This window comes from Chanodichthys erythropterus, chromosome 13, assembly GCF_024489055.1.
Source record: "Chanodichthys erythropterus isolate Z2021 chromosome 13, ASM2448905v1, whole genome shotgun sequence".
NCBI classification, from domain to species: Eukaryota; Metazoa; Chordata; class Actinopteri; order Cypriniformes; family Xenocyprididae; genus Chanodichthys; species Chanodichthys erythropterus.
In genome coordinates, this window is record NC_090233.1 from 1887028 (window position 1) to 1900468 (window position 13441).

At 36.4% G+C, this 13441-nt stretch overlaps 1 protein-coding gene across 7 annotated transcripts in view; it reads left to right on the forward strand.

Annotated features, from left to right (window-relative positions):
- The window catches only part of LOC137033815 (transmembrane protein 272-like), a 77798-nt gene that overhangs the window by 35700 nt on the left and 28657 nt on the right, over window positions 1-13441 (forward strand). For 2 of the 7 annotated variants that reach the window (XM_067406139.1, XM_067406141.1), the window contains one exon: window positions 3242-3354. The exons of 3 other annotated variants lie outside the window; for them this stretch is intronic. The gene's annotated coding sequence lies outside the window, so the exon portion shown is untranslated. Of the gene's footprint in view, window positions 1-3241; window positions 3364-13441 lie in introns of all 7 variants that reach the window. 2 more of the 7 variants (XM_067406137.1, XM_067406138.1) reach the window with 1 other exon arrangement.

A 13441-nucleotide genomic window follows, 5' to 3' on the forward strand; every position in this document is an offset into this window, starting at 1 on the left:
TTTATTTTTTTAATGCTTTATATAATACAGATAGTTTCAAATCAGCTTTACAATGATCAGGAAAATAATGATTGAATGATACAAAAAGAAAACAATTCTGCTGTAAAGCAGCCTTAAAAAGACAATAGTGTTGTTCAACTGAAGTCAGTTCAGTGATGATGCAGTTCCATTGATAAATTAGTTGACTATAGAGCAGCTCTGCAGAAAAAAGTTTTTCATTGTCCAGCTTAGTTCAGTTCTCATCAAACAGTGTCAGTGCAGTCCACAAAAAATGAATACATAAATAATAATAAAAAATAATTAGTTGAAAAAATATCTTTTAGTGTAAATATTTGTCAAATCATTTAGATAGCCTAATGGCCAAAGTAGCCGAAATGTGTTACCAGGGTTTCTGCAGGTTTCATCAAATCTAATTTAATGCAATTGCTAGCTAGACCCTCCCTCCTACTCCTCCTGCCCTTCCCCTCTGTGCTTCCTGAAACAGACATAAATGCGCATTTAAAATGTAAGTACCTTGCGTATTGACGCTGCTTGTCGGTTATTGGCTGGGCGCTGTTTATTGTGTTCAGTGGTTCAGGCTGCACCAGTTTGCTTTTGTGTCCGTTTTTGCAGCTTGTGGCGACTACAGAGACCGCGTTTTTTTACAGTGTGTTCAGGGGACAGGCAGCTAGCGAATAGTGAGGAGATGTTTGCTGTATGTGACAAAAAAAAATGTTTTGGCCTAAAAATGCGTGAGATCGCTTAGAGTGCCTTTTAAATGAGAAGCACAGCATTCATTTTAAATTCTTAAATTTGATGATGCATTTAAATAATGATATGAGATTGTTTTAAATATTTTTTTGAAAATACAAATAAACCTGGTGTAAAGTGACCTTCTTAATAAGTGAGTCAATCATTCAAATGATTTGTTCAAATGGCTGAATTCATTCAAGAATGAGGCAGCTGTTTATGGGTGCTTCTCATTTCTTATTTGTGCATAATCGTTTCCTTTGTGAGGGGAGGTGTGGCGACCAGGGCGGGCGAGAGCCGTGAGGGAACGGCGCGAGGCCGGTGGCGCGAGTGTTAATGAGCTTCACCTGGGAGGCGCACCGGCCTTGAGTCCCTCACGGAGGAGCTCCGGGAGCATAAAAGGAGGAGCGACTACCGTGCAGGACGAGAGAGGACCAGGCCTGGACTTTATGTTTTGGTTTTGTTATGTTTGGGTGGCCGGCAGACGTCCGCGAGGGTCTGCCGGCATTACTTTCGTTTTGTTCTTTGTTTATTTTGGATTAAAGTTTTGTTGAATGTTCGCCGGTTCCCGCCTCCTTCTTCCCACATTTACGAACTGTTACAGGAGGATACAAGGAAAGAAAACGTGGACGGAGGAATCGAAGGAAATGTTATTTGTATATTGGAATGTTCTTGTTCACCCGACAATCTGCTGTGCTCAAGGGATCTGCCCTCATGTTGTTAAAGGACATCTAGAGACCATAAAATGCTGCTAAGAGGACCGAGGGCCAGTTACACGCTGTAAAATTTCAGAAGTGAAATCTAAATATAAACGCAGGAGTCACTCTTGACATTGCAATTGACATGATATAGCATGTGACAAAAATATGGCATGTCAAAATATATACGCGCAATGTAAATGCAGACTAAAGGCCTGTACACACCGGGACGAATATCGTGCACGATTATCGCAGTCGTTTAACACCTCGTAACTAAACAAAGGGCGCCAATGTGAGTGTGCACACCGAGGCAAAAAACGCGAGGCATAAAAGCGTCATTTTTAAAAAAAAAAAAAAACACCTTGGGTTAGTTTTTTTGGTTTGACGCGCCGCGTTAAAAACTGGCAGACCAATGAGCGTGGTGCTTTTGTTCACATGCCTGGAGATGCTGAAGTTACAGTAAAACATGACTTGCTGGCACTCAAGCACAAAACGGTCTTGCTGAGCACACATTGATACCAAGATGACGAAGAGAAAGTAAGTAAAGGAGGAAGACCCCTACAAACTATCCCTGCGTCTCAAACAGCTCCCTAGCTTCCTATGTTGTGTATCTGTGCACCGTGGCCTGACCAGTGAACTAGGGAGCTGATTGACGCACGCTAATGTGCTCTGCCACTTCTTGGCCACACCAGTGGGTAGGTTATTTCTGTATTTTTACAGTTTTTTTTCTTTTAAATTCAAGAAATATAGTCGAGAATGTCTTTCATAAATATGTTTATTTGCTCTAATGTTTCTGACTACTATCTCTCATATGTAATATATATGCCATTTAATATCTGCATTTTTATCTTATTTAACTTTATTAATATCATAAATATGTTTATTTGCACTACCATTAAGCCACCACATACTGGCAGGGAGTGAATCTGCACTTTCACTCTGCACATAGCCAGTGAAAATCGCTTGGGTATGAACACAAAAAACATCTCGAAAAATGCTGGCGATAAATGCGTGCGATATTCATCCCGGTGTGTACAGGCCTTAATAGATTAAAAGAAAAATAAAAGTATCAATACATTTTTGATATTCCATTCTAGTTATTTGTAAAAGTAATGACTTGTAAATAATCTTAAATGTCTCACTGTACATTGCCATTCTCTTTATGGTACTTTACTAGAGCACCCTCACTAATTTCAGATGTTTAGTGATTTGATTCTTAATTTTCCATCACACAATGCCCAAGCAACAGTTTTGAAAGAATCTTGCTGAGCAAGTTACTTAAAGGCAAAATTTATAGCTATCTACATGAATAATAGCTCATCCATTTAATAGCTTGAAACTCTATCACAGTTTTTTTCCAGTTTTAGCAATGCAAGAGTGTACATTAAAGTGCTCCTATTATGCTATTTTAAACTCTCTAATTCTGTTTTGGAGGACTCATACAATTGGTCTCATGTAGCCAAACCTTTAGACTGACGGCAGTAGGTCTGGACTCCATAGGAGCTTTCATCATCCAAGGACTGTCTGATTGACATGTAAAGCAACCAATCAGTGTCAGTATATGCTGTGGACTTCGCATACTTCACATACTTTTGAAAATCCAGCATTTAGTTTATCCAAGTGCTCGTTAGTGTATTTTTTTTAAATGAGTGTATTTGTTTTAGCAACGTTTCAAACCAGCTATGCAAAAAGCTATGCATTCTGTTAGTTTTGTGAATTTGTAGGTTTCGTCAGGGCACGAGGAAATATAGAGCTGAGTATCATCAGCGTAGCAGTGAAAACTAACACCATGCTTCCTAATTATCTCTCCTAAGGGCAGCATGTACAGAGTGAAGAGCAACGGTCCTAGTACTGAGCCTTGTGGTACTCCATATTGAACCTGTGATCGATACGACATCTCTTCATTAACTACTACAGACTGATAACGGTCAGATAAGTACGATTTGAACCATGCCAAAGCAATTCCACTAATGCCAATATAGTTTGTCTTTTTAAAAGAATGTTATGATCGATAGTGTCAAAAGCAGCACTGAGATCTAATAACACTAATAGAGAAATACAGCCACGATCAGATGATAAGAGTAGATCGTTTGTAACTCTTTTTTTTTTTTTTTTTTTTTTTTTTTTTTTTTTATTAGGAGTGCAAAACTTACAACATAGGGTGAACACAAAACACAACAACAAAACACAAAAACAACAATAAAACAGCAGTGATAGTAACAGCAATGAAAACTAAGCAGAAATGACAAATAATAGTAGTAATAGTAGAAGTATTTAAACAGTAATAGCATTAATATTGATAATATTTTGTGATGCTGGCAACAGTAGTATCAGTAATGGTAATAACAGTAATGACTATAATAATGATACTAAAGATGGTGATGATAAGTTGTGTTGACGGCAGTAGTAATATCAGTAACAATCATAGATAACATTGATAATAATAACAGAAGTGGTACTAATACTGAAGATGGTGATGAAAATATTTGTGTTGACAGAAAAAGTAAAATCAATAATAATAATAATAATAATAATAATAGTAACAACAATAACATTTGTATCAGTAATAATGGCAACAGTGATAATTGTAATACTAAATATGGTAATGGACATAATTTTGTATTGACAATACAACTGCAATAGTAACAATATAATAACATTAATAACAACAACAATAATAATAAAATTAATAAATAATAATAATAACAACAATAGTGATTAAAAAATATTAGTAATGCTAAAGATGGCGATGATGATGTTTTGCGATGACGGGACAGTGATACCAATAATAATAATAATTATTATTATTATTATTATTATTATTTTTATTATTAACAGTTATAATGAAATCATGACACATACCTTAACACATACCACACCTCTCCTAGTTTCTGTGTCAGTGTGCTTTTTCTTTTTTTTTTTTCTTTTTTTTTCTCCTCCTTCTCATTCACAGTACAATTACTATTTGTAGGTATGCCTAAGCTGAGGTGGTGCATTAAAATCATCATTTGGTGCATTAAAATCATGTGTGGTATATGTTAGGTATTGGTTTGATTTGGTTATATTTTTATGTTTTAGATATTTATATTATTATTCACATTATTATTTTATTCATTTTTTAATTATTAAAAATATACATTATACCATTACCATCCTTATATCAAGCAAAACAAGCAAAACATCATCACATCATCATCATTTCAGTACTGCTAAATGTTTCTGTAAAATAACAACAATGTCAATAATAAATATAGCTGCAAGCAGCAATTACGGGGCCAAGCACAAAAACGGCACAAGAAGCCAGCCAACACGGCTGGGAGCATCAGACCAACTGCAACAGTGAGCAATTAAAGACCTATTAAGATAATTTTAGGCAAAAGAGCTGATAAATGATAAAAAAAATGAGGATTTACTGTTTCATCACTTTCGACCAATAGGTAGCGCTGTGACCAAATTAATGTGGTATGGTCAGAGTGAGGTGACAATGACAATCGCAAAGTTTGGTGTCAATATGTCAAAGCATTGCAGACATACAGCTTCAAGAGTCCTTTTTCATCATGCCTCAGATTTGTTGCTCCGGTGTACGAAAACGGTTTGACATATCAACTTGAAATCCATAACTTTTTGTCTGCATGGTCTGAAAATGATACGGTTCGATTTTGGTGAAAATTGGAGCAACGGTCTAGGAGGAGTTCGAAAAAGTAGGTTTTTAAAGAAAAACAATATGGTGGACAGGAAGTTCAGCCAACTATAGCAAATTTGATATCCGTGTTCTCGGCATCACCCAAGGAATCTACTGAGACCGGTTTTATTACAATTGGTGAATACAGTCAAAATTTATTAGCATTTTTGTAAATTTTGTTATAACTTTTGACCACAAGGTGGCGCTGGTCCGAAACTTCCCAGGCTCCTTCAAGGTATTGTCCTGATGACCCATACCGAGTTTCGTAAAGATACGCTAATGCGTTCGTAAAATACAGCATTTTAGCACAATATTCAAAATGGCTGACGGCCAAAATTGCCAATATGGGAAAATTGGATATCGTTCGACTCGGCTTGTTTCCCCGAATCCAACGAGACCAAATTTTTGGACAAAACCATCAGAAGTTATAAGCAAAAATGACAATTTTTCATATCTCCGCACCAGTAGGTGGCACTGCGCCGGAACACTGCATGATGCCTCTGGTCATGCTTGTGATGACATGTACCAAGTTTGGTCTGTATACGATAAAGCGTTGTGGAGATACAGCTTTATGTCCATTTTCGCAAGCACTATGCACAATTCATTCGCTTGTTTTACGAAACGGTTTGAGGAATTGACTTGAATTCCATAACTTTTTCTTGTCATGCTCTGAAGATGATCTGGTTAAATTTTCATGAATTTTGTTTCTAGCCCTTACGGTTCAAAAGTTATTAACATAAACATAAGTGCAACTTTGGACAGCTGGTGGCGCTAAAGGGATTGAGTTACAGACTCCAAATTTGCTATGGACAAAGGGCAGACTGTCCTCTAACTGTGTGCCAAATTTCATAACTTTCCCGCAAGCGGTTCTATGGGCTGCCATAGACTTCAAGAGCGGAAGAAGAAGAATAATAATAAGCGTACGGAACGCCAACAATAACAATAGGTGCCTAAGCACCTTCGGTGCTTGGCCCCTAATAATAATAATAATAATAATAATAATGAAAATACTCACAATATTACTAAAACCTTGTATAAATATGTGTAATAATAAATGAATGCATGATTGAACAGGATGAGTGTGTCAGATTTGTAATAGTTGAAGGAGGCCTGATCTGGAGTGTTGTGGTTCCGATATACAGTTGTAATGAGATGAAAAATATTCTAAAGAGATGTAGTCTATGAGCAAATTTTTCCAGTGCGTTATGTGAATAGTGTTTCGGGATTTCCAGTTCAAGAAGATAGTTTTCTTGGCGATGGTTAGGGCTACAAGAAGCATCCTTTTGTTTGTTATTTCCTGATTGAGAGTTGATAGATCGCCCAGTAGACAGAGGGAGGGGGATAATGGGATGTGGCAGCCTATGAGGCGGGACAGGGATTCAGTGACGTCTTTCCAAAAGTGTTTAATGGGTGGGCAGTGCCATGTGGCGTGGATATATGTGTCTGGGCAGTTTTGTGAGCAATGTGAGCAAATTTCTGATGTGAATCCCATTTTAGACAGCCTTTCCCCAGTGTAGTGTGTTCTATGAAGAGTCTTGTACTGTATGAGTTGAAGGTTGGCGTTTTTAGTCATGAAATAAATATTTTTACAAATTTGAGTCCAGAAGTCGGTATCAGGAGCAATCGAAAGGTCTTCTTCCCATTTAATTGTTGGTAAAGTTAAGGTTTTATTTGAATTAGTTATAATTTTGTATATTTTGGAAAGTAATTTTTTCAGAGAGGATATATTAACTAAATCTGCTAATGCGGTAGGAAGGTGAAGATTGATAGTTCTATTGTTGATTTTGGATAACACGGCTGATTTTAGTTGCAGATAATTCAAGAATTGATTGCTCCCGATACCGTACTCCTGGACTAAGTAGGAGAATGAAACAAAGTTGTTAGACTGAAAGATGTGATTTATATGTGTGATGCCCTTTTGTGCCCATTTATGGAAATTAAGTGTTTTTTTGTTACTTGTGAAATCAGGGTTGTTCCAGAGTGGGGTGAGTTTAGATGGGGCCTGATTGGAGTTTGTGATTTGATGATATTTCCACCAGGCTGTCAGAGCAGAGGCTATTGTCAATGCTTTGAAACATGGGTGGCGTTTAATGGACTGGCTAAGGAATGGGATGTCTGATATGTGCAAGTTTTCGCAGAGTGATTGTTCTATGTCTAGCCATATAATGTCTGATTGAGTGGGGTGAATCCATTTATATATGTATTGAAGTTGGTTTCCTAGTGAGTAATGGTAAAAATGTGGCGCTTCTAATCCTCCTAGGGATTTGGGTTTTTGTAAAGTGCTTAATTTTATCCGAGGGGGTTTATTTTTCCAGTAGAATCGGGTAATGATGGAGTCTAAAGATTTGAACCAATTGAGAGAGGGTTGGGTTGGGGTCATTGAGAATAAATAGTTTATTTTTAGAAGCACTGTCATTTTTATTATAGCTATTCTGCCCTGAATGGAAAGTGGTAAGTTGTGCCAGTGGTGAAGGTCGTCTTCTATTGTTTTCAGTAGAGGAGTGAAGTTGAGTCCAGTCAGCTCTGACAACCTGGAGGAAACCCTAACACCTAAATAAGCCTAATGTGTCCTGTGCATAGAGGAATAGGTGATACCTGGGCTACCACATCCCATTTGGTTTGATGTAATGGAAGAATTGCGGATTTATTCCAATTTATTGCATAATCTGATATTGTAGAGTATAAATCAATGGTTTTAATTATTTCTTGCAGAGATAATTGAGGATTTTGCAGAAAGAGTAAAATGTCATCAGCATATAAACTAATCTTATGTTGTGTTTGAGGTGTGTGGATTCCTCTGATGAGTGGGTTCTGACGGATGGCTGCTGCTAAGGGTTCAATGAAGATGGTGAATAAAGAAGGAGAGAGTGGGCATCCTTGCCTATTCCCCCTGTGCAGTGTGAAGCTTTGTGATGTTAGTCCATTGGTTGTGACTGTGGCAGATGGTGCTGTGTATAAAATTTTAACCCAATTAATAAACGACTCACCAAAGCCAAATTTTTGTAATGTGGTGAATAAAAAGTTCCAATTGACTCTGTCAAAAGCTTTTTCTGCATCTAAAGTGACTATAATGGTATTTTCCTGTTGTATTGATGAATAATGGATTAAATCGTATAGTCTGCGTGTGTTGTTGGATGCCTGCCTACCTTTAATAAAACCAGTCTGATCCGGGTGGATTATGAATGGGATAATTTTTTCAATTCTATGTGCAAGAACTTTACTGATTATTTTGATGTCTACGTTGATGAGAGATATAGGTCGGTAGTTTGACGGAAGTGTTGGGTCTTTATTAGGTTTAGGGATAAGTGAAATATTGGCTGTGTTCATGTGCACCGGTTCTCTTGAATTTTCTTTTATTTCCGTTACTGCTCTGATGAATAATGGAGATAAAATGGACCAGAAATGTTTATAGAACTCAGCAGGGAAGCCATCGGGTCCTGGTGCTTTATTGTTTGGCATTCGACTTAAGGCAATATGGAGTTCTTTTTCTATGATTGGTTCATCTAGTGCGCTTATTTGTTCGGTGTTGAGTTTTGGGAGTTGAATATTATTGAAAAATGAATTAATATCGTCTTGTCTTGTGTTATTATCAGATGAATAGAGTTTAGCATAAAAGTTTTGAAATATTGTATTTATTCCTTGTGGAGATTTGGTAGGCTTCCCTGCTGAGTCCTTAATAGTTGCAATTGTTGCTTTTTCTCTGTTTCTTTTAATCTGATTGGCCAAATATTTACTTGATTTGTTGCTATGATGGTAGGTTTCTTGACGGAGTCTATGAATTAGAAATTGAGTTTTTTTATTTATGATTTCGTTTAGCAGGAATTTTTGTTTTCTTAATTCATTATATATTACTTCTGTTGGGTTATTTGCATGTAATATTTCAAGTTCTTTTATTTTATTTTCTAGTCTGATTTCTTCTTGTTTTTCTATTTTCTTTTTATGGATGGAGAATGAAATGATTTTACCTCGTAATACTGCTTTGCCTGTTTCCCAAAGTAATGAAGCGGATAACTTTGGCGAGTCGTTTATTTCTAGGAAGGATGTCCACTCTCTTTTAAGATAACTGTCAAACTCTGGGTCTTTAAGGAGTGATATGTTAAAGCGCCATCTACTGATGTGTTTATGTAAATTAGCTGGATTCCATATGAATGTTACTGGGGCATGGTCACTGATGCTGATGGAATAGATTTTGTGCTCAGAGATATTTGGTAAGATTGAATTGCTGGTTAGGAAAAAGTCAATGCGAGAGTAGCTGTGATGGACTGGAGAGTAAAATGTATATTCTCTGTCAGTTGGATGTTGTAGCCTCCAACCATCGCCAAGGCCAAAATCTCTCATGGACTGTATTATTGTGTCAGTGGATTGCAAGTGTCTTTTATTACTTGTGGATCTGTCAAGTGATGGGTCAATTACGTTATTAAAATCTCCTCCTATAATTACCAGGCCGTTGGAAAGATCTGAAATGGAAGAAAAAAAAGTGTTAGGCAGGGTTATCTGAATTTGGGCCGTAAATGTTGGCAATTGTTACCGGGTTATTGTTAATTGTTATGTTTATGATAATAAAGCGTCCTTCTGGGTCTGAAATAGTTGTATTATGAACAAATTTAATTTTTTTGCTTATCAAGATACATACTACTCTTTGTTTTGAATTATAAGTGAATTATGAGTGAATCGTGCTGATCTTAGGGTGTTTTGTTTTGAATCTGCAAGGTGTTTCTTGTAATAAGCATATATCTGCCTGTAGATTATCCAAATAGTTGAGAACTTTATTTTTTTTTGTCTGAGAGCTAATGCCACGGATGTTCCAGGTTATGAATTTGAGTTGCATGTTGGGCTAATATTTTTTATACTGACATATATATTTGTAAATGAGTTGTGAAAAAAAAAAAAAGAACAGTAAGACATAACACTAGACAAACATGAACATTTACAGCAAAGCACATAATAAAACAAAAAATACAAAGTTTGAAAAACAAAACATAAGTGACTGAAGTGCATACTTTATAGTGCAGCGAGACATAGCATTATATTATAGATACAAGAAATGAAGATATATTATGGCTGGGATGATATTGTTGTGGAAAGGGTTCTAGTAGAGCCAGGGGGTGATGTCCTTGTCTTTGAATAACTGTCCATCAATGTACAATTTGTCCACTGTAAGTATTGCTCTTTTGCCTTCTTTTATCATTTGCTTGCGGATGGGGATTAGCTGTTTACGTCTATGGATGATTTCTTGTGGAAACTGGTCGTTGAGTCCATAGTGAGTGTCCTTTAACTGTTTGCCTTGTCGATTAACCAATTCTTTTTGTTTAAAATGTTCGAATTTAACGATGATTGGGCGGGGTCGAGTGGCGTTATTGAGTTTTTTTCCCAGACGGTGAACACGGTGAAAAGTGATGTTGTTAACAGTTTTTGTCGGGAGTTTGAGCTGTTTGACCATAAAATCCTTGATTGCTTTCTCGGGTTCGTCCGTGGGTGATTCAGCGACGCCGGTGAAAATTAGATTGTCCCTCATGCTGCGTGCTTGTAAGTCCAATATTGTTTCTTTCATTGTTTTATTTTCGGAGGTGATGGAAGCGAGCTGATTGGTAACAGAAGACAGTTGCGTTGTGAGAGTTGTAACGGAGTTTTGAAGCAAACTGTTTTCTTGCGTGAGCGTGTCAATTTGTTGTTGGCTGCAGCCTATTCCAGGCTGTGGCGGAGTTGTTGAAATTCTTTGTGCAGTACTTCGTTTGATCGTTTGTAACTCTAACGAGAGCAGTCTCAGTACTATGGTTTGGTCTAAATCCTGACTGGAAATCCTCACAGATTCCATTTCTTTCTAAAAAGGAACACAGTTGTGTTGAAACTGCCTTTTCTAGTATCTTTGACAGAAAAGGTAGATTCGAGATTGGCCTGTAATTTACTAAATCTCTCGGATCTAGTTGAGGTTTTTTAATAAGAGGTTTAATAATAGCCTGCTTAAAGGTTTTTGGCACGTATCCTAGTGTTAAGGAAGAATTAATTATATCAAGAAGTGGACCTACGACCTCTGGAAGCATTTCTTTCAGTAGTTTAGTCGGCATTGGGTCTAACATGCATGTTGTTGATTTTGATGATTTGATAAGTTTAGATAATTCTTCTTCTCCTATAGTGGCAAATGATTCTAGTTTTACCTCAGGGACACTACAGTGCACTGTCTGAAGCGAAACTGTAGACGGTTGCATGTTTTTAATTTTCTCTCTAATATTATCAATCTTGCAAGTAAAGAAGTTCATAAAGCCATTACTGCTGTGCTCTATGGAAACGTCAGCAGTTGAATCTCTGTTTCTAGTTAATTTAGCCATTGTGTCAAATAAATACCTAGGATTATGTTTGTTTTCTATTAAGAGATTTGAAAAATAAGTAGATCTAGCATTTCTTATAGCCGTTCTGTACTCAATCATTTTTTCTTTCCACGAAAGGCGAAAAACTTCTAGTTTTGTTTTCTTCCAACTACGTTCAGCTTTTCTAACAGCTCGTTTTAGAGCCCGAGTGTGCTCATCATACCACGGCGTTGGATTTCCTTAATCTTCTTTAGACGTAAAGGAGCGACTGCATCTAATGTGCTGGAAAAGAGAGAGCCAATAGTTTCTGTTGCAGCATCGAGTTCTTCTAAGTTGTCTGGTATACTAAGTCGATGAAACTGCTCGGGGAGATTATTTATAAAGCAATCTTTAGTGGTAGACGTGATCAGGGGCGTAAATTTCATCGGACAGTAGGGGGGGACAATAAACATAAAATTTCTCAAGAGCAATTTTTGAAGGGGACACAAATAATACAGCCATAATTTTACTTATAAAGGATATATGCAGGGGTTAAATTGAGCCGGGGCCTTCCGGGGCTGAGCCCCGGCACATATGCTTATCAGGGCTCGACATTAACGCTTAATTTTTTGAAAGGGCAAGAGAAAGAGAGCTTTATTTGTCCTGATTAAAACATCAATAACAAAAATAGTTAGGGAATCACCAAAACGCAAGCATGATTCTATTAAATTTAGTGTAAGTGGCGATTGATAATGGATAATATAAATATTTAATAATAAATATTTTATTAATGAATGATTCAGCGTTTTGAACGAATCGGTTGAGTCAAAGATTCAGTAATAGCCTATTCCAAAACACCTGCCTCATTCTTGAATGAATCAGCCATTTGAACAAATCGTTTGAATGAATGACTAGGACGGTCACTTGCCGCCACCTACTGCCAGTTCAGTTTCATGTTTAAATTTTCCCAACATTTCTTATTTGTATATTCAAAAATATTTAAAGAATATCATAACATTATTTAATGCAGTTGTAATTTTTCAGTGTAAATTATTTAATTTGATTCATAACAGTCCTGCTTTATTTTTCTTATTGAATTTATTGATCAAATGTAAAAAAAAAAAATAAAAAAAAATGAAGTAAGATTAGGGGGAAAAATGCCCTTGGGGTAAATATCACAAATATGCAGATATAAATATGCAAAAGCTGACGGAACACTGTTGAGAATATAGCTTCAGAATAAATTATATTTACACCAAAAAAAAATCAAATTTTTTCCAGACAACTTTTTTGGTCGGAGAGGTGACCAATTTACTTGTCCAAAGGACAATACCCTGTATTTTGTATTGATATGCTCTCCTTTAGGCCTACAGAAAGATTTTGTTATCAGATGTAGCTTTGCACACTGCCAACATCTAGAATGATTTTGATCTGCATTTTAGTGTTCATAGCAGAGGGCTCTGTCGACTTATTTTTAGTTTGTCAATTGATAAGATTTTGTAGGCTTTGCATACTCATGTGCACTCCTCGAAAGCCTGAAACCACAGAGCCCCCCCACATAAGAAATCCCAATTTAACCCCAGGATATATGTAATGTTACACAGAAGAAAACCTTACTACTATTATTAGTGTAGCATGTAGACTGCCATTATGCTCAATGTTTCTCTTTGGTTCAATAAAAAAAAACTTACTAAATTGACCAAAATATTCAAAATCATTTATTTATTGGAATATTTTTGAAGTTTTTTACAACCAAGTCACCAAAATACGATGAATATACTTTGAGCAAAACCCAACACACAACAGTAAATCTTCTAGCCTTATTACAGTTCACATATTCTTATCACACTGTTAATTGTTGTTGGTGTGGGTGACATAGTATCCAACAAGCTTTTGTAAACAAGCTACCAAACACGCTAGGTAACATTATAATTGCTATAATAGCGGACTCACGGAAAAAAAAAAAATCATGTTATCATCTTGCTTTTTTTGTTATGACTAATTACTCAGCATCGTCAGCATTAAAGCAAAAATAACCACTTCATGCG